This window comes from Zootoca vivipara, chromosome 8, assembly GCF_963506605.1.
Source record: "Zootoca vivipara chromosome 8, rZooViv1.1, whole genome shotgun sequence".
Classification (NCBI taxonomy): domain Eukaryota; kingdom Metazoa; phylum Chordata; class Lepidosauria; order Squamata; family Lacertidae; genus Zootoca; species Zootoca vivipara.
The window spans coordinates 42,639,510-42,661,008 of record NC_083283.1 but is presented as its reverse complement, the minus strand read 5'-3'; positions in this window follow the sequence as shown (position 1 = coordinate 42,661,008).

Below are 21,499 nucleotides of genomic sequence, written 5' to 3'. Positions count from 1 at the left end.
TATGTTTCCTTTGTAAGCACTTTTATACCCTGCAGGTTGGATAAACAAAATTGAAACTTCAGTTTTTAGTGATTTCAAATCTTGATCCCACTAAAGTAGAAATTGAACCCTGGGGCATAAGAAATACATATACAACGTTCCTATATGAGGTTTCATGTCACCACAAAGGCATTTCACTGTCACAGAAGAATGGCTATCCTGCTTGCATTAGCCCCATACTCTGAAGGAACAAAATCTCCTTAATTTCCCCTACGTTGAAATACAAATCCATTTGTTGCCAAACATTTAGCTTGTCATTCCAACAAATTGGTTCTCTGTAGCTTGGATTACGCTGAGTTAATAACGTAGCTGCACTTTTCAGGTTTTATTTAATCTTTCCCTCACAATAAAATGTGTTTGGTTTATAATACAAGGGGGAAATACTTAAGTGATACAAAATGTTTTCTCGATATCTTCAGATGCTTAAAGTTTTTGTTTTGTATACCAGAATAACACTTGCCTTCATGAAAATGCTACAGATGATCTGGAGATTTAATTTTATTTTTGAGCACTTGAACACAAAATGCTTGAAATGCATTTGATTGTGACTCTGAGAGTGGTTGTCTAGCTGATACAGTGGTACCTCTACTTACGAATGTTTCTACTTATGAATGGAGCTCCGTCCGCCATCTTGGATGCGGTTTAGATAGGATTTTTTCTACTTACGAATTTTTAGATAGGGTTGCTTCGACTTAGGGATTTTTTCTCCCAATGCATTCCTATGGGATTCGACTTACAATTTTTTTTTGACTTACAGATGTGCGTTTGGAATGCATTAAATTCGTAAGTAGAGGTACCACTGTATAACTGTTTCATGGGAAGTACTCTTTATATTTATAAACCCTAATATATGTGTCCATTGAATTCAAGCTACACCTTGAGCAGCAGTGCTTAGAAGTTAATGGGTCTTGTGCAACAATTTCTCTTCAGATTACTGTTTAGATGCCAACATACAAAATACATGTGTAGCTTGTCAAATTGATTGATTGATTGATTGGGTTATATTCTGCCCTTCACCATAAAATGCTCATAGGGCAAGTCACGTAAAATTACCACAAACATATTACCTAAAAGTAATCTTACACATTCAGATACTGTACATCAAAATCAAATGGAAAAATGAATTCACATTTCCCTCCATCTGTCATAATAGCTCTTTTTAAACAATCTGTACTTGAAAAGGCCTAGCAAAAAAAGAAACAATTTTGCCTAGCAACAACAGCTCATTGGTGGTGCCATTCTCCTGGAGAAGAGGGTCCCACAGTTCAGCTGTTGCCACTGAGAAGTCCCTATTCCATGTTCCAAAGGCCTTGCAAGTTGGTTGCTTTTACTTTCCAAATTAATGGAAAGGGTTGGGGCAACACTTCTGCAAATGTTAAAGGGATATATAAAAAAGTATAAAAATTGTCCAGTAGCACCTTAGAGACCAACTAAGTTTGTTCTTGGTATAAACCTTCGTGTGCATGCACACTTCTTCAGATGCACACTTCTTTAATTAATGGGATAGTTGGTGAATTGTATTCAGATGCTCCCTCTACTTAAGTATGCATGTTGTCTGAGAAGGCTGTCTAAGAAGCAGTTACAGTATCTGAAGAAGTGTTCATGCACACGAAAGCTTATACCAAGAACAAACTTAGTTGGTCTCTAAGGTGCTACTGGACAATTTTTATATTTTTTTAAATATATTTTGACTGTGTCAGACCAACACCTGAATCTAGAAGTGGTACCTTGGTTTACAAACTTAATCCTTCTTAAACCAAAGCGTTCTTAAACCAAGGCGTGCTTTCCCATAGCAGCGGGGGACTCAATTTACAAACAGAACACACTCAACAGGAAGCAAAGCATGTTCTCATTCCAAGGCAAACTTCACAAACCAAAACACCTACTTCCGGGTTTGCAGCGTTCTTAATCCAAGTTGTTCATAAACTAAGCTGTTCTTAAACCAAGGTACCGCTGTACTTGAGTTTGGAGCATTTGTTGCAGTTTCCCAGTATGGTTATAGCAAGGCTGTCTGCTGGATGCTAAAGAATCTCTCACATTCTTCACACACAATGATTGACATACATAGAATGTACATAGCTGGTGGTTCTTTTTCAGCAAGTTTTGAAGCTGCTAAGAAGTTGTATTAAAAAAAAGACCTAAGGCAGGCTGCTGAGGACGACTTCAAGTTCAATATCTAAGGCTGAAAACTATGGCTTATTTTTAACATGAGACATTTTGTCTCACTTTCACAATATTTAAGGCTGAAAACTATGGCTTATTTTTAAAGTGAGGCATTTTGTGAAGCCAGACTAAGCATGGTGTGAAAATGACAACGCTTATTCATTTGTTCTATATCCTGTCCCCTCCACCAAGATTTTTCTGAAGGAAACTCTCCAAGGGTTCCATCTTATTCCTAGAGTATAAATGGGTTATCTCCAAACAAAGGATGCTAGAACTGTTGCTTGACATGGGCTGATGGGCTGCCATACACCCAGATTTTCCTGGACGTTTAACCAAATTTCGCCTGCAGTACACTGCTGCCGACTGCAGTATTCTGGATATGTCCAGGAAAATCCGGATGTATGGCAACCCTACAAATAATTTCCACTTTCAATAATACATCGAGGTCTTATTTAGGCATCATGTTTTGAAGATACTGTATAGATGTCATTCAGTGGGTAAACGTAATTGCATTTATCCATTCATTCAAGGGTGAATACATACCGTGTTTCTCATATTTTAAGTCATCCCTACAAAATAAGCCATGGCAGGATTTTCCTGAGTTGAAGAAATATAAGACATACCCCAAAAATAAGCTGTAGTGGTGGGAGCAGGTCTGGATGGCACCATGGAAGAGGAAGATGCCTGTCAGTGCCCGGAACCGGCTGCTGCTGCCCCTCCAAAATGTCCAGCAGCATGCACCGCGCCAAGCGCTGACCCGGCGGCGGGACTGGCAAGAGCCGCAGTGCGTGCTGCTCCGAGCCCCGACCCGGCGGCGGGACGCAGCAAGAGCCGCAGTGCGCGCTGCTCCGAGCCCCGACCCGGCGGCGGGACCCGGCAAGAGCCTCAGCGCGCGCCGCGTGGAGCCCCGACCCGGCGGGACCAAGCAGGGTGCCCTGCTGAAGCGCCGACAACGCGTGCAGCAGCAGCCAGTTCCGGGCGCCGAGCCGCGACAGGAAGAGGAGGGACGCAGTGGGACGCAGCTACAACGACAAAAAACACCCGGCCGAGCCTTCATTGGCCGCCGCGGCTGCCACTCGCTGGTCCCTCCTCTTCCTGTCGTGCGCGCTGCAGGTCCCGCTGGTCCCGCCGGTGGGTTGGCGCTTGGCGCTGGCGCTGCTCCAAGCCCCAACCCGGCGGCGGGACGCAGCAAGAGCCGCAGCGCGCGCTGCTCCGAGCCGGGATCCGGCAAGAGCCTCAGCGAGCGCCGCGTGAAGCCCCGACCCGGCGGGACCCAGCAGCGTGCCCTGCTGAAGCGCTGACAACGCGCCCAGCAGCACAGCAGCAGCCAGTTCTGGGCGCCGGACAGGGGAGGTACCATACTGTAATTTTTTTAAAAAATAATAAGACACCCCCCGAAAATAAGCCATATGCTTATTTTCTTGAGTAAAAAAAATTATAAGACATGACTTATAATATGAGAAACACGGTAGCTGCCAAGTACCCCGTTTTTCCCGGGAAACCCCCGTTTTTACTTACCTTTACTTACCTTACTTACCTTTTCCCGGTGGTCCCCCGTATCACTTTGTCTCCCGTTTTTCTCCTGCCAGTGGCCATTTTTTTCTTTACGATTTGCCCTTCTATGAGCACCAAAAATGGCCGCCGGCGGCTTCAAAAGTCGCCATTTTTGGTGCCCATAGATGGGCGGAGCGACACCGGAAGTTGCGTCGACGCACTTCCTGACATGCGTACAAGCGACTTTCGAAGCCGGCGGCAGCCATTTTTGGTGCCCATAGAAGGGGAAAGCGACACTGGAAGTTACGTTGACGCAACTTCCGGTGTCACACGGCTGCCGGTCCCGGATTCTGCAGTCTGGGACTTGGAAGGTAAGTGAATATAGTGGAGAGTGATCAGGCATGCATTCAGGGACCCAGTACATGGATTATTTTTCAGGGTTTTGGATCATGATCAACATCTGATCTTGTATTTCTAGATTTCAAGGCATGTCAAGCCCCATGAAGTCCACTTGTATGGTTCCAGCATATTGGCCACAGATTTGCTTCTGTTGCAAGACGACCAGTTAAAAAAAAAAGATTTTAAAATATTGATATCATATTGGCGAAAGGATCTTCACTTGCTGAAGATGCGAAAGATAGTTTATTTTCTTTACCTGGAAGGGAATGCAAGTTCCTTTCCCCCAAAGGTTGTATCTCTGACAGTCTTGCTGTATTGGCCTCTATTGATGCAAGCATCCACATAATAAATAATATGCCCGACTGTAAAGATATCCAGATATATTGACTTTAGTGGCAAACCACTTTGTTTTACCCTTGTGTATGAGCCTTAGAATTGCGCTTGCATTTTCAAAAAATACAATGACTGCATCTAGCTTAATTCTCAATATATGGGGCCAAATCTAAGGGCATTTTCTCAAGTTACACTATGTGAATACGTTGCCTGTCTAGCACTTCTAAATGCTGTTAAAGCCTGACAGAAAGAAGAAGGGAGCTATTTTTAACTTGAATGTACTTTCGAGTCATTGTAGTTTTCTCATTCGATTTACAGATGTGGGAAATGCAAAAACCAACTGGTGAAAATAGCCGAAGATATTCTGTTTCATTGGCTTTTCCTTTATTGTACTAGAGAAAAGGAAGTCAATCAAGCAACTTGCTCTCTCCAAATTGGGGCTCTGATGGAAGCTATTTTGGCAATTTGCCCACATCCATTGCCACACCAGCGTAGCATAAAACAGAACAGATTGCAGGAACATTCATCTTTAATGTGGAGGTGCTACCTGTGGAGACTACAGGGGCCAGCATGTGGTGCTCTTTCTTTATCCATGCGCCAGATCAGCCTAAAGGTGGCTGACATGCTGGGAGAAGCAGCTGTCCAGCGGTGATTAGTGGATGCAAAGCACAATAGCACCATTTTGAGATGCAGGCAGTCAACGTGGAGCACCGTAGGCGATGCAACATCCTAACACTTTGTTGAAACAGGTTCAGAGGAGAATCCTCTTTGCACAGATTTGGTTAATGCACATCTCCACACCTAATGGCCAGGTACATTTGGGCAAGAGGTCAACAGATAGTTTAGTAGATAGATCAGGGGTGTGAAACATCAGGGTGTAGGCCTCCATATGTTCTTAGACTTTTAGCTCATATCAACAACCCCAGCCAACATGACCAATAGTCAAGGATGGAAACAGCTGTAGTCCAGTGTCCTCTCCCTCACATAGACAGTGTGATTATTGTGTGTGTGTGTGTGTGTGTGTGTGTGTGAATAAAAACAAAAGGGAGAGATCCTGAAGTAGCAAATTATTGTCTACATTTACCGTATTGTACCTATGGGAGTGAAGTATCTGACAGGGACTCGCATGATGGCTCCAAATGTTCTGCTGGTCATAGACTGTTTGCCATCCAAATCCTGTAAGGAAAAAGAAAGCTATCGGTGTGGCTGGGATTAAAAAACTCACAAAGAATTACTGAAATTGTGGATAAATCCTGGGATACAGGAAAGCTGAGAGACAAGGAGCTAAAAAATAGATACAAAGTAGGCAGTTTACTAAGAAAGTGTAGCCTCATCAGAGTTCATTTACTTTCCCATTTGAATGTAACGGAAAATCAACGACCTAAGACTTTGATTTTTTCAGAATTGAAATAATTGTGCAGGCATAGAAGCCCCTTCTGCTCTTTGTGAAAGATGCAGAAAAAAATCCGGCATTTGACTCTGTCAAGAGCAAAGACTTTCTACTGAGAATGGAAGACTTTAATGAGAATGGGAGGTGGGGTTCAGCATAGTATTACCACGTCCTTTGCACTGCAAGCAGGTGGACCTGCTGAACTATGAACTAACCATGGCGATGGACTGGATGAGAGTCAATAAACAAAAGGTCAACCCAGACTGGATGGAGAAACTGTTAATGAATGTTTCCTCTGCTTGGATAGGTCAGAGGTGAGGAACCTATACCACATAAGCCTGCCAGGTTGTTTGGATTTAACTATGCTTACCTTTCCCGTGCCTGATGTAATATAAAGGCAGGTGTGGGAAAATTCAAGCTTAAGCTGCAATGGAAGAATTTGGAGTGCAGACATAGCTTGAATTTTATTTTTTATTTTTTGAAAGGTGATGCTCAGTCAGTTTCAGTTAGGATCACACTCCCCATGAAGGAGTGGGTTCATAGCTTGGGGGTGCTCCTTTTTGGTACAGAGTGTCACCTGCCAATTTCAGCTGGTGGGACAGCTCTTCCTATCCGAGTGTGGATGTTGTCTATGCTCTGATGACTTCGAGGTTAGATTACTGCAGTGCACTAAGCATTGGGTTTCTTTTATATGTGGTCTGGAAACTGCAGCTGGTATAGGAGTTAGCAGCCATCCTCTTGAGTGGCATTATCGTGCCCATTCTGGCTCAGCTGTACTGGTGTGCATATGTTTACAGTAAAAATAATTTGGAGATCGGGACCCCAGAACCTCATGGAATGCCCACCTGAAGACCCTTCATCAAATTCCCCCCTCTGACAGAAGTGTAGAGGGTGACTACAAGAGAGAGAGACTTTTCAGTAGCCCCCGGAATGCTCTTCTGAAGGAGATCTGTCTTGCATTGAGGTTATCTTTGTGATGCTTTGTACTTTCATTGTTATTTTTTCTGGGGGTATCTGCTGGCTGTATGCTTTAAGATGATCCCGTGATCCTATGGGGTTGATGAGGTTTTAGAACTTTTAAAAAAAATTATATTGTATTGTACACACGCACAATGCAGGATTACTTTTAGTTTTGTTTGTTTGTTTTAATGATAATGGAATATTTTGTACCTTTTTGACATTTTTGCTGTGAGTTGCTACCAGGCCATTAAGGTGATGAATACACAATAATAATAATAGCAGCAGCGGCAACAACATATAATATAGAGATTTGTGGTTAATTTATCTATGCACTTCATCCTTTGATGGCTGATGTCCAAGATTTCAATCCACAGCTAGTGTTGAATGTCTCTGAATTGGAGAAACTTCACAAAATGAAAGACTAAAGGGGGCTTATCTGAAATTTCCATCCCCATTCTAATAGTATAATTGCTTTGTTTTCATACTTTTGAGAGTTCAGGCACATGGGAGCCTCAAAGTGGGCTTTCCAAAATGCAGTTTTGAGCTCACTAAATTAGAAAACAGGATGAAGCACACTGGTGCAACAAGCAGATTCTAATGGCTCTACTTTGACAGCCTGCCCTTGTTCTACAAATGGGTATTCGGTGCATTAAAAAGGTCATCCTCTTCCTGATCCCTTCAGCATTGTTGGCAATGCAATTATTTCTGCAGCACTAGAATGATGTGCCATAAACAGGAGGGTTATGCCTTCCCTCAGCAGAAAGCAAGTGCAGGTTTTCAAAGAAAAAGCTCTTCAAAAACAAGCATCTTTAATAACAGCAACTGAAATAAAGCACACTTCAAGCTAAGTGAATTGCTTTTAAATAAATGGGTTCCAGGGTGCTGTTTTCTTTCCTTTCAAAACCTGCTAGGTATGTGTGTGAAAGCCTGTCCTTAAGAAAATGCAAACGAAATTCTTCAAGCTATTGGATTCTCTGTTTACAGAATGCCTACTGTTCATGAGGAATTTCTCTACAAATGGAAAGAAAAAATGTCAGAGAAGAGATGGAAGAACTGTTTTTCCCTAGCTTTGCTAACATAGAGATATTTGTTTATTTCTGCTTTTTGATAAACTGTAGTGTTTTGATCAAAGTGAAAAGTATGCAGGCACAATTTTGGTCCATGGGTGGAATGTTTCTGGGTGCAGAAAGGACTGCCCAAATTGGAGAGGTAGCTTTTGAGGGGGAAAGGAAGGTACATGAAGGTAACAAACCATTTTGGTGCTACTTTTCCATTTTGATTATTTTTTACACTTTGCCACCTTTAACGGTAGCGGCAAGAGAACCCCTTCTGATTATTCTCCCCTGGAATGTCACATTGTCTTTACATAGTAATGCTCTAAGGAACCTATCCCTCCCACCCTTTATGTTGATGTACTCCAGCTCCCATCATCCCTGACCATTGGCCATGTTGTCCGGAAGTCCAACAACATATGTAGAGCCACAGGCTGCCCTGGCCTGTTCTAGTGGGAGAATAACAGCAGTAATTGATGCAGCAAAGAGCTTTCTTTTCACTTTAATCTGTGGTGGAGGCAGCAATGAAAGAGTTTCTTACAAGAAGATGTAGCATCATGGACACAGAGGAAAATAAAAACAGTAGTTCACTACAGTGATCTCTCTTTCCTTCCCTGGCCACTGCTGAAGCTGGCAGCAAGAAGTTCATTATATTTGTGTCCCCTCCCCCTGCAAAAAACCCTCAAAGAAAAGTGTCTCCCCATTTTGCCACCCTTGAATGGGGCAAAAAATTAAAAAATGATAGCAGAGAGCCTTCTCCCAAGCAGAAATTGATGTGAATGGCACCATTTCCTTCCCCAGGGGATTCTGGGGACAGGGCTCCACTCCTCTCCTTGTTGAGAATATATGTTTTGTTGGGGAGCAGGAACATTCATATCAGCTCCATTGCCTTTCCTCCCATCTCCCAGTAAGTTGAGGGAAGGGAAAGTGGTTAGGTGACTCAGCAGAAGTGGACTCTGTGAATGACCTTGCACATTTTGTTGGTGCTTAAACTGTGCACTGAGTTTCTCTGAGTGCCCAACTCAGGCAAATGAAAAAGCACAACCCATTTGAGGTGGATGCTTGGGCAGCCCTCCTTGAAGTAGGTTCCATGGTTCTTACAGCAATGGTGCTGAGGTCCAGTGGCGAGGGCCTTCTGGCGGTTCCCTTGCTGCAAGAAGCCAAGTTACAGAGAACCAGGCAGAGGGCCTTCTCGGTAGTGGCACCCGCCCTGTGGAACACCCTCCCACCAGATGTCAGAAAGAAAAACAACTACCAGACTTTTAGAGGACATCTGAAGGCAGCCCTGTTTAGGGAAGCTTTTAATATTTAAGAAATTAGTGTATTTTAATATTTCTGTTGGAAGCCGCCCAGAGTGGCTGGGGAAACCCAGCCAGATGTGGGCGGGGTATAAATAATAAATTATTATTATTATTATTATTATTATTATTATTATTATTATTATTGCTCACTATGCCATTGCATTAGCAATTGGGGAAATGGTGTCTTTGAGTACATTTCCACCTCACTTTTACAGTGCAGGTTTGAAACCTGTTCCTGTAATAGAGTCCTATAAAAGCTTCCTCCATGCTCTGTGCTCACGACTCTTTCCCACAGCATTAAGAGAATACTGCTTGTGTGTCATTTCTAAACACTGGAACCACTAAGGAGCATTAAAAAAAAGAAAACAGGCTAAGAAATAGATCTTTCCCAGAACACCTTTGAAAATCACTGAAGCATACTTGCATGCCTTCAAAGTGGAGGAAATTGCCACCAAAAACAGCCTACACCCATTTTCTACTACCACAGCTGCAGACCAGTGAGGATGAGAATAAATAACTCTGTTTTTACCCATGAACATAAATAACTAAAATATAATTGCTACGCCCCACCCCTTCACTTATAAAATGTTAAGAAGAGACTGCAGAAGTTTGGATAAAGTCATTTCTGTGGACAGTTAAGCACTGCAGTCGCTGCATGATTAACTTTTAACTATGTATCTGTGTAGACTGGGGGAAAGGGAGACAGCCTGTCACAAGAATTGCAAGAGGGACTCACATTTGGACAGAGATAGAAATGGTCCACCTCTTTAATAACTGTGGGAAGTACTGCTTGACAGCCCTGTATTGCATTTGACACTTGGGAATAAGGCAAAAAAGGTCAGATCAGAATCACTCTTGGTAATGCAAAGCTTCCTAGAATGCTGCCTCCCACAACCTACTCATCCTTCTCCCAAAGCCCACAGTCTGTCATCTCACATGGATTTCATAGGGTAGTGTGTGTGTGTGTGTGTTTTGCTGCTACAGCTTAAAATGGAATGATAGTGTAACCAAAGCTATGAATCAATGCAAACCCGGTTCATATCCAATCCTGTAACCTGATGCAACAAGGAGGAGATAAGCATACATTTAATCACAAATGTAGTTATTTGCATAAATGAAAGTAAATCGGAGAAGCTGACATACCTACATGTAGTTTCGAAAGGAGAAGTGGGGGAACTCCCGACATTCACCTAAGGAAAGGAAAACATTTGGGCAGAGCTTTTCTGGGTTGAATACTCCCCAACTCCTGTTCTTAAATGCCACAATCACGAGGGTTATCCATGTTATTTAAATTTGCCATATATTAGGGTTGCCATACGTCTGGAATTTCCTGGACATAGCCGGCAATCGGCCTTCGGAAGCAGTGTCTGGGCAAAAATCACTGAAATGTCTGGGAAAATCCAGATGTACAGCAACGCCCGTTGGCAGTGTCGTATTTGGCAATTTCCCTTAAAAAATCTCTTCATTTTTTTTAAAAAAGCTCAACAACTTTGGTCAAAAAGTTTCACTTTTTGAAATATGGCAACCCTACCATAGGTGGGTTCTGAGACAAAGCTATTGATTAACTTAAGCCTTCTTAAAAGAGGTGCCAGCTAAAACTATGATTTCACCTCTCCTAGTAAATGGATTGGATGGGAGTTTATTTATTTGTTTGCAAAAAGAAAAAAGAAAAACCTGTACTGCCAACATTAAAAAAAAATCATAGAAATTAACACCATAAAAGTCAACAATACAATTATATTGATAAAACCGAACAAATACAGAATAATAAATCTATAGATCAGATTAGTACACCAACATAGCTAGATTACTCCTCAGGGAAAGCCTGGCTTCCTGATTTATATGGGAATTAGCATATTGTGGAGTAATCTGAACTCACAATTTGGATTTTAAAAAATATTTTATCTATTTAAAGGAAGATACTTATTCTGCTTTTAAAGTTTAGGAAAAATGTCCAGGATGGTTATTGTGAAAATTACACATAGTAAAAAATAATAATGTTAAAAACAACAGTGCAAAAACAACAAATGGGGCAGAAGAAAAAATTACAAAAATCCACAAAGGATTGTCAGGAATGATCAGCTAGGATAAATGCCTGCTGGAATAAAACTTCTTCAAGGAATGAGGGAATGACAGACTAATCTCCCAGGGCATGGAGTTCTATAACATAGGTTCTGCAATGGAAAATGCCCTTTCATGTTCCCCTGCCTACTACACATGGCAAGATTAAATCCCTGTGGTTGAATGGTTCCCAGGACTCTGAGTTGGGCAATCTGAGTATGGTGGAAGGAGCAGGTATGCAGTTTGGGGGTGCTCCTCAATCTGTCATTGTCACTAGAAGCCTAAGTTCTTAGGGGTGACTTTTACCCATTTTGACATGTATGATAGCTGCATCTGCCTGTGGAAAGGGATAGCCTTGCCACTGTGAGTTATGCATGGGTAAACCCAAGACTGGACTATTGTAATACACTCTATGTGGGATTACTGATCTCCCACAAACCCACCACAGGAAAGGTACGTCCTTGTTGCTAAGAAAAAGAGAAGAGAACCTATGGTGATTCCAAGGATGAGAAAATGAGACTGAAGTAGGGGGAAAAAGAGCAGTAAAGAAGAGAAAGGACCAGCTCTTTAGGACCCTAGAGTGTCCAAATAATTCATTCGTCAATCAGAACTCTGACTGCTCTCATTGGCTATAAACCCTAAAAAGAGGCAGCAACCAATGTGGATCCTCCCATGTAAATCACATATTTTGTTTCATAACTTTCTTTCTAGGAGTGATAGAGGTACATATTTGAAAATGAAAGCTCAGAGTCAGGGCACTTTCTTGGCTCTGAGTCCTGTACATCAGTACCCTCTGAATCCACTTCTCAGCCATTCCAAATATGTAGCCTACTGCCACAATATCAGTACTTTTTCTTGTCTCTCTCCTATCCTCACCTAGGTGCTTCCAATAGAACTTCTGTTTTCTGATCCAAGTATTTCTGTGCAGGTATGTACACATTCTTTACATGTAATACTACCCCTCCTTTTCTGCAACTAATATGACCAGATCTGTCCTCTGGAAAAATGGGTGTGCTTGGCAAACCATTCTAAGCTAGGGAAGGGAGCTCCTGGTTACAGTCATGTCTGAGAATCCAGGAGCAAAGTCATGTCGAGGAGCTCCCCCAAACTGCAAGCCTGGTTAGGAGAACAATGCAGATCTAAAAGTCAAAGCCCTTTGCAGAGGAACTGAGAGTGCATCCACATAAACTTTTGTTCTAGGCAACAGGCTGGATTTATAGTGAAACAACATATTTCTCAGGTATTATAGGCACTTTGGGAGTGCTTGGTTTATATAGTAGCATTTCATTGCGCAGCCATCTAGGAAAGGTCCCATTATTTGCTATGGTGATATATTGCAATAAAATTGTTTGGATTTAACCTTGATTTCTGGGTGGGTCTGCAGAACACTGATCACCTAACCTCGTTTCCTGGAGGGCCAATGTGGCACAGTAGATGAAATGTGGGGGTATGGGTACAAATCCTCACTCAGCTACAGGTGACCACTTTTTATGAGGATAATGAGTCCTTCTAGGTGAGTGCTTAATATTGTAAATTTCTTGTTGAGATGTAACAAATGTGTTACTGGCAACATGTTTTTTGAACTTATCAAATAAAAAAAACTCATTTATGGGAGGGGAAAGCAGGTGTGCATGTATATACACACACATGCATGAACACAAATGATGTTTTAAAGCATCCTGCTGTGACATGGAATTAGGGTGTCTGTTGTTTAAAGCAATATGTAAATAGGTGTGCACAAGCTCTTGGACAGCTATTCTCAACCTGCTTCTCTCCAGCTGTTTTGAGGAGAGACCATCACAGTGGCAGGGCATCTGCATTAGATGCAGCGCCGTCTTAAGCGCCCCCAGCGCCATGGTGCGCCGGATCCCTCCGGCGCCCTCCCACCCCGTTTCCCAGCGCGGTGGGCGGGTGGGCGCCGCACGCAGCGTGGGTGCAACAGGCGCTGCTGCGCGGCGGGCGGGCGGGCAGGCGCAGCTGCGCGTCGGACCGGTCGGCCAGCGGGTGGGTGCAGCTCGCGGCGCCCTCCTGGCGGGCCGGTGCCATGGTGCCCTGCGCCACCCAGCCTGCACGTAGGGCCGGGCCTGATTAGATGCAGGTCCCAGATTTAATTCTTGACACTTCCAGGTAAGGCGAGGATGAGGCCCTAGTGGTCAGTCTAGACCAGGCACCCCCAAACTTCGGCCCTCCAGATGTTTTTGGACTACAATTAACATCTTCCCCGACCACTGGTCCTGTTAGCTAGGGATCATGGGAGTTGTAGGCCAAAACATCTGGAGGGCCGCAGTTTGGGGATGCCTGGTCTAGACAATACTGAGCTAGGCAGACCCAGAATCTGAATCAGTATAATGCATTTTCCTATGTTCTGATGACTACAACTCCCATCAGCCCCAGCCAGAATCTGGAGGGCACCTGGATGGGGAAGGCTGCTGTTGCTGATCCCAGCCTTTTAAAAGATTGGTCAGAAATGCTTTTGTAAGCATCTGTCAAATGTCCATCCGAAAGCTGCAACAGCCTGAATCAAGATGTTCTGTATTATAGCCTGGCAGAGGAAGTAGTTCACAGGGGAACTATTAGGAATGAATAGAATGACACACTGTATTAATGGACTCTTGCTATCAAATTGAAAATGGGATAGTCTTGCTCTGAGCTAGTGTGATTTTTGATGGGGATGACATATCTAAATATATGCTCCAAGAACCAACTGCTGCATTTTACCACTCCTATCAGCCAATCACCCATTCCCACCACCCTTCTGAGTAATACCCCTCCCCACCCTCTGACTATACATAAGGGTCTGGTGACTTCTGTTTCAGTGTATCTGAAAAAGTATGCATGCACACGAAAGCTCATACCTATGACAAACTTAGTTGGTCTCTAAGGTGCTACTGGAAGGAATTTTTTATTTTTTATTTTTTTGCTGCATTTTAGTTAAGAATGACCTATATTAGGGACACAACCAAGGAGGCATTAGCCTTGCTCCATCATGTCACTAGAACAATGTTTGTAAACCAGGCTACTCTAGCACATTTATTTCTTAGACCGCCTTTATTTCCTTGGTTGTCAATTTGTATTACTCAGAGCCATTTTAACACCAGTGACCTTTCCCATAGAATGTTGCTTATTGTATAGTCTTCTCTTCCCTTTTGCTCCCAAGTCCCTACGCTAATTTCTGGGCACTGGAAAGCTAGAGTGGTGTCAATTACGGAGAGAACATGTAAGACATTGATTCATGCGCTGTGAGTCAGGGGAACATGTTTATATTCATTTTCTTTGTGAGAAAGAGCAAAAATCAAGAGGAATCTGACATTTCACTTTTTTTGTCAGAGACAAAAGCATACTCACTACAGTATCCACCTTTCATGTGAATCACAAAAACCATGTTCTCACCCACAGAGTTTTGCCCACTGTGACAGGAGCAGAGCTATTTAGCAGAGCTGCAGGGAAAGTTCATTACCAAAACCCCAGAGCACAATTCATGACAGTTCAGCCTCTTCCTGGCAAACCTTAACAATGTCAGAAATTCCCATTTTAAAGCCAAACACAGTTATGGGGATCAAAAAATAATAATGAATCTTTCATATTCAGCATAGGGGAACATGGGATTTCTGGACAGCTCAGACCCTATGATTTTCTTCACAGCAATAGAGGTGCCACAAGAATTCATGCCAAACTTTTAGGCAAGTTGCAGTGCAAGATAATGAATATGTGAATCTAAAATATTAGTTCAGTAATTCAGACAGGGCCTCACAATCTGGACTTGCTTACAGTAGAACTTCATGAAGTTAGGGCCATATCACATCTTATAATGAAAGATGACTCCCTGTTTCCACAGCCAACCTATCCCACACATTTTCTGTAAAGATTAAATAGCAATCACATGCTTGATAAAGTACTGTGGCTGAGAGTTGTGTCTACACATCATTACATCATTTCCTGGTGAGATTGTCACTTAAGTTCACATATCCTGGTGAAATGAACCCAAAGACCTAGGTTGGCTACCAGCTAAAAGCAAGTGAAATTTTCATGTACACACTCATTCTCAAAAGCTAGTTGATAGATACAAAGGAATTGCGTGCGCACGGAGAAAGGAGTGTCTGCTAAAAACAGTCATTTGTCAATGCTTGGAGAAAAAATTCTGAATGTTCCAAAATAAACAAATGTGTGTATAATCTAAAACAGACAGCACGGTAATGCATTTCATTTGTTCTGCAAGACAACAAAGAATTACGGCCATAATCTCTGTATCGCAGACAGTTTCTCATGTACACTTTCAGGCCCATTCTTTCTGATTCTGCAAAAATTCCAACAATTTTAAGAATTCAGTGTATGGACCTTTGAGCAACACTTACAATGTAACCAAGTATATTATTTTCTATTGGTAATTTGAAAGAATTGTTTTGGCTTCATTATGGATATATAAATCATTTGGTTGAACTCGTTACATGTTTTCATCTGAGAACTTGAAAAATGGCATGTTGTTTACAAGCAAAGCTATCCCTTTCTACCTTTACAGTGGTACCTCTGGTTAAGAACTTAATTCGTTCCAGAGGTCCGTTCTTAACCTGAAACTGTTCTTAACCTGAAGCACCACTTTAGCTAATGGGGCCTCCTCCTGCTGCTGCGCTGCCGGAGCATGATTTCTGTTCTCATCCTGAAGCAAAGTTCTTAACCTGAGGTACTATTTCAGGGTTAGCGGAGTTTGTAACCTGAAGCGTTTGTAACCCGAGGTACCACTGTATTGTACATAAGAGCCTGTAGGTAGCTGAAACATGGAAAGTCACCTCAAAACTTCATTTCTACACCAAAGAGCAAGTCCACAAATTTCCTGAGGCCCAATTTATGAAATTAAATTGCATTTAACTATTCTGGTGGTCAATCAGGCTGATGTAGTAAGAAAGTTGCTTGAGTAGAACACTTTCTTTGGAATAGTTGACACCCATCTACCTTGCAGTTCAACCCACAGTTGTCCAATCACTGCCAAGCTTCCAAAAACAGATGGAGTCTTGCCATGTTGCTAAAGCAATGGTTCAAGACACCTACAAGCATGGCAAATGCCCCAAGTCAATTCACAAATGTAATGGCTGTTTTGTCATGGTAATTTGCTTAAACTTAATAAAGGTTAGTCAGTTGTAGAGCATTTATGAGGATTGTGAAGAATATTAAGACCCTATTTAAATGCCAAATCCTATCTTCTAAAAATGTTATTAAGACCTAATATTAAGCCCAATTAAAAATAATAATAGTGACATGAATTAACTCTGGTTTTGCAACCAATTACTTCTTGTTTAGATTTAAAGCTTATGCTGTCTCTGTTCTTCAGGGTGAATATTTCCTTATCTAATTGATCCATATAACCACCAAATGAAGTATGCCACTATTAGTTTGATATTACAGATGGGAGGGTGAGAGACAGAGACCTGCCACAGAGGTCACTCAATGAGCCCATGAATATGACGAAATCTGAATCCAAGAAGAGATAGTGATAGCAACCAACTTGGCTTTAAAAGATAATGTGAGAACAGAGCATTGGACTAGATGGGCTTTTGGAATGATCCAGCAGGCCTCTTAGTCTGTGCTTATATTTCACAAATGCAAGTCAACCACAGTGATCCATGTTTGAGGCCACAATGCTTTCCTTTCTTTAAAAGGTAAAGGTAAAGGACCCCTGACAGTTAAGTCCAGTCACGAACAACTCTGGGGTTGCGGCGCTCATCTCGCTTTACTGGCCGAGGGAGCTGACATTTGTCCACAGACAGTTTTTCCAGGTCATTTGGCCAGCATGACTAAGAAACGCTGTTTACCTTCCCACCGGAGTGGTACCTATTTATCTACTTAGACTTTGACGTGCTTTCAAACTGCTAGGTTGGCAGGAGCTGGGACCGAGCAACGGAAGCTCAGTCCGTCGTGGGGATCCACAGCGCCACCCACAATGCTTTCCTTTCTTAGGAACACTTTACTGGTTAACAGTGAAATCCTGTCATGCTTACTCAGAAAGAATTCCCATAGTATTCAGAGGGTCTTACTCACTAGTAAGCACATGCAGGCTTGCACCCTGATTTTCTTTCTAAAGAGTATGTGGTGGGAAATCTATTCTTTTGATTACATTTCAGCTGTTTGGACCTTATGTGAAAAAAGGTTAGTTACAATGTGTCACAGGATAACGAATCTAAATTTAGTGGTATTGTGAATGTTCCTTCCAAGGAGCACTCTACTCTTCATTAGAGAAAACCCTCCCTGGTGATTCAGCTCAGCTATAACCTTTACTAGTGCCAAAGGTTAATGTCCGTAATTAGCAACCTTCTTTCCAGTTAGAGTGTTTTCTGCCACAGCAGCACACATTGATTATTGCTGCATATTTATGCATCTTTGTGAGGAATCAGTTGACATTGATGCTAGCACTGACATTTTTCAAAGTCCTGAGTGGTAGATAGAAATAATATCTGGCTGAAACAATAGCATTGAAAATTATATGTATCACAAATAAAAATATCAATTTGTGAAAGCCGTTTCTCTAATGTGAAACATTTCTATTCAGCAGCCAAATACCACTCAGTCCAAATGGAAAGGGATATATTTGGCAATGCATATTATACAGATAAATCCATAATGGAAGTGGTGGGGTGGGGTGGGGGGAACCTTATGCAATGGATACAAGCAGCAGCAGCAACAAAATTGGGAACTGTTGGGTACCATAAAGAAAAGAACAGTCAACATTACCAGACCGAGACTTGATTTTAGCATTGCCAAGACCTGCCTGCTCTGTGATCAAGTACATGGAATCATGGAATCATAGAATCGTAAGTTGGAAGGGATCCCAAGGGTCATCTAGTCCAACCCCCTGCAATGCAGGAATCTCAGCTAAAGCATCCATGACAGATGGCCATCCAAATCCTGCTTAAAAACCTCCCTGTCAAACAGCTGTTCCTGTCAGAATGTTTCTGCTTCTGGGAAGAGAATGAATGGGAGAAAACCTCTCCCTTTCTTTCTCTCTCACACACACCCACTGCTGCTACTGAATTTTTCAAGGAAGAAGCCTGAATTCTTTCTTGGCCTTCCCTCAGCAGTGGTCAAGGAGGTTTGTGGAGATGTAAGGGGAAGGGGGTTCGTGAGGTGTAATGTGTGTGGAGGTGTGTGTGGCTTTGGATGAAGTGAAGGGGTAGAGTGGTTTTGGCACGAATCAAAAGGAGAGGGTGGCTTTTCAGCAGTAGGTGGGGGTGAGCCTGAGTGAGTTTGTATACTTTGAGTTAACAGCTTAATTGACACTTTTGTACACCTCCTTGGAATCCTCTGATGAAGGGCAGCTGAGAAATCTTTTAAATAAATAAATATTTGACACCGGTCACATGGAAGATGGGATTCAAGGGCTAGAAAATAGAGCAACATTTGTTTTAAAAAATAAATACATTCAAAGCCAGCTACTGTTGAGGAAATGGCACAGTGCTAACAAAAACCTACCACTGTTGAATTTCAGACTGTAATTCAAAACAGGATGGCTCATTCCAGATCCTTGCAACACTTAATGGGTCTCTAAATTCAAAATACCAGGACTTCCCCACTGCTCCTGCAGATATAATATTAACAGAATCCTGTTGCAAGTTGCATCTCATTTACAGACCATAACAAGCCCTGTCATAGCAGGAAAATCTGCAGCACAGCAGGGCATAGGAAGTCATCACATAAAAACCAGCTGTTCCCTTGCAGGTTTAAACTTGGGAAGCACCATCTTTGCAAATATATTTTCCCAACCATACACCACCCTAGATGCCTAATGAGTATAATCAGATCTGGCAAATGGTGCTCACCATCTCTCAAGGCAACATTTTACTGAGAGATGGAAACTTTTCAGACATTTTGAATACTGTAGTTCATGGAAATATGATTACAACCTGCCCCCCCCGCCCCCAAAATAGCCATTTGATTGCATAAGTAGGTCCCCTGGACACTGGCAGTCTTGGCAATGAATATCTTTACATAGTAGGAGTGAATTTAATGCAGTAGAAGGAATTGTGACTCTCCTCTGAAAAGCTGCCTTACTCACAAAAACAAATGCATTGTGCTGTGGAAAGAGAGTGAGAATGCTGGATCTAAGATAGGTGTTTCAAGTCCAGTAAATATGTCAATATGGTCCTAGTGGTATTTAAAATGCACATTTATTTAATGAAGAAACATTGTCTGGCCAGGCCAATAAATTTATGCTGATGGTAGTTAGGTAACATAATGATTTAGCATTTTATAAACACCTCAATCAATAGATGTAGAAGACTTGGTTAATATCCATAGGCTGTTATTCGAAAGGTCTATAAGATACATAGCAGACTGCATTAGCAACTCATACCGACATCCCATCATATATTTATAGAGGTGGATGATGTAAAACCCAGTTTCATTTTAAAATGAATATTAATTGCTACTATTTCATTAATTTCCACAGGAGTAGTCATGCTAGTTTCCTGCAGCGAAAACAACAGCCTTATGACATCTTAAAGACGAACAAATTTATTGCCTTTCTTTGAGAAATGTGGTCTACTTCATCAGAGACATTACACCAAGAGGTTCCATTCTATTGCTTGTGGACTGAATTAGCGCATTGGATTCTTATCACGCTACATGTGTTGCTTGAGCTCTGCATTGTTGGTCATTGGTAAACACATGTTTATCTCTGCCTGTGCTTTTCTGCATTTCATTTACTTCTGCTTCACTGTTTACAATTCCCTCCCTCTTCCCAATTGCTGCTGTCCCTCTTGGGGGCGGGGTGAGTTTAGTTTGCCACACACACACACACCTCCTTGAGAAGCCTTGAGTCGTTTCTCCTGACGGGAGGGGTCACTTCGGAGCCCCTCTCCTTAAAGTTTAATATACCCACAGTTCCTGTTTTTACAGTGTTTGTATACATAAATGTGCAGTGCATTCCTTCACTTTCCATGGGGGCGATTCCTCAATAACTGGGTACATAGCTGCCAAGTTATCCCTTTTTTACAGGGATTTTCCCTTATGCTGAATAGGCTTTCTCGCGAGAAAAGCAAAAACTTGGCAGCTATGACTGGGTATAGGATTGCGGTCAGAGGCACAGAAACTATATTGCCCAAAATAGAAGACCTTGATGACCAGTGACTAGTAAAATGTGAATCCAAGACTCCACCATCTCTTAAGGGAAATTAGCTATCAATTTTCAAGAGAAGCAATACTAGGGGGGGGGGGAGTGCAAAATGGTGCAGAAATATGTGGGGGATGGGGGGAATCTGTCAGGAAGAATAACAATCCAACTGCACATAATGGATAGTAAAGGACCAGCAAATTGCTTCATTACTGAAACTACTATTTGAAGTGAGCCACCACCACAAGTTGATGGACTACCGGGAACCAAGCTGCTCTGTGGAAAAGGTGAAATCAAATAGCTTCACATAATAGAACAAAACAGGAACCTGTGGGACAAGACTGGGAGGTAGAAAACAGCTGGGCCAGCCAAGAAGCTAGAGGGTCAGTGGTAGAAGGCAGGTGAAACTGTGCCAGAATTAATTGGGGTGCTAAGGGGTTGAAGCAACTTTAGTATTTGTACAAGTTCCATTAATTTCAAGCTGATTTGCTCTGGAGATTTGTGCTAGAAGTAAGAAGCAATGCATTAATGTTAAGCCTATCCAGTAAATACAGAAAAGTTCAGGTGTCCGGAATTTTTATTTCGATTACAAATGCTGGTGTGTTTATGGGGTAATTCATCTATCTCTAGTATGTCTGATAAGGTTCAGCACTGGTCAGACTCAAGGGGCTAGAAGTATATCTTATATCTGTGGAAATAATAAATTTAGCTTCAGACTAATGTTGTCAGCATTTCCCCTCTTTTATTTTGTGGCACGAACCTTTTTAACAAATGCCATTTTTCATTTGATGCAACCATTTCTCCGAGTATATTTGCCAATTTCCCAGCACACTGAAAACACTGTACAGAACATTTATTTATATTCTTTCTGATTTAATCTCTTTTGGTAGTTCTATACTTTTCAGAATATAAAATACTTATCAGCATTTAAAGGTTAGAAAGAAACAGGTTTTGTCAGCATACTGGCTGTTTATTCAACTCATAGATTATATTAGAGGGGAGGGTGTGGGAGTTTTCCCTACTGCCTAATTTTGATTATGTTTGCAAGCAGCAGATAAAGCCCCCACAGGCAATGACTAGGACTAGTCTTCATCTTATTTTATTGTATTATTTTATTTTATTGGAGATAACAGCCAAAGACATTTCAGCTACTGGGAAGTCACCACAAACAACAACAACAACAACAACAACAACAACCCACAAACCATTC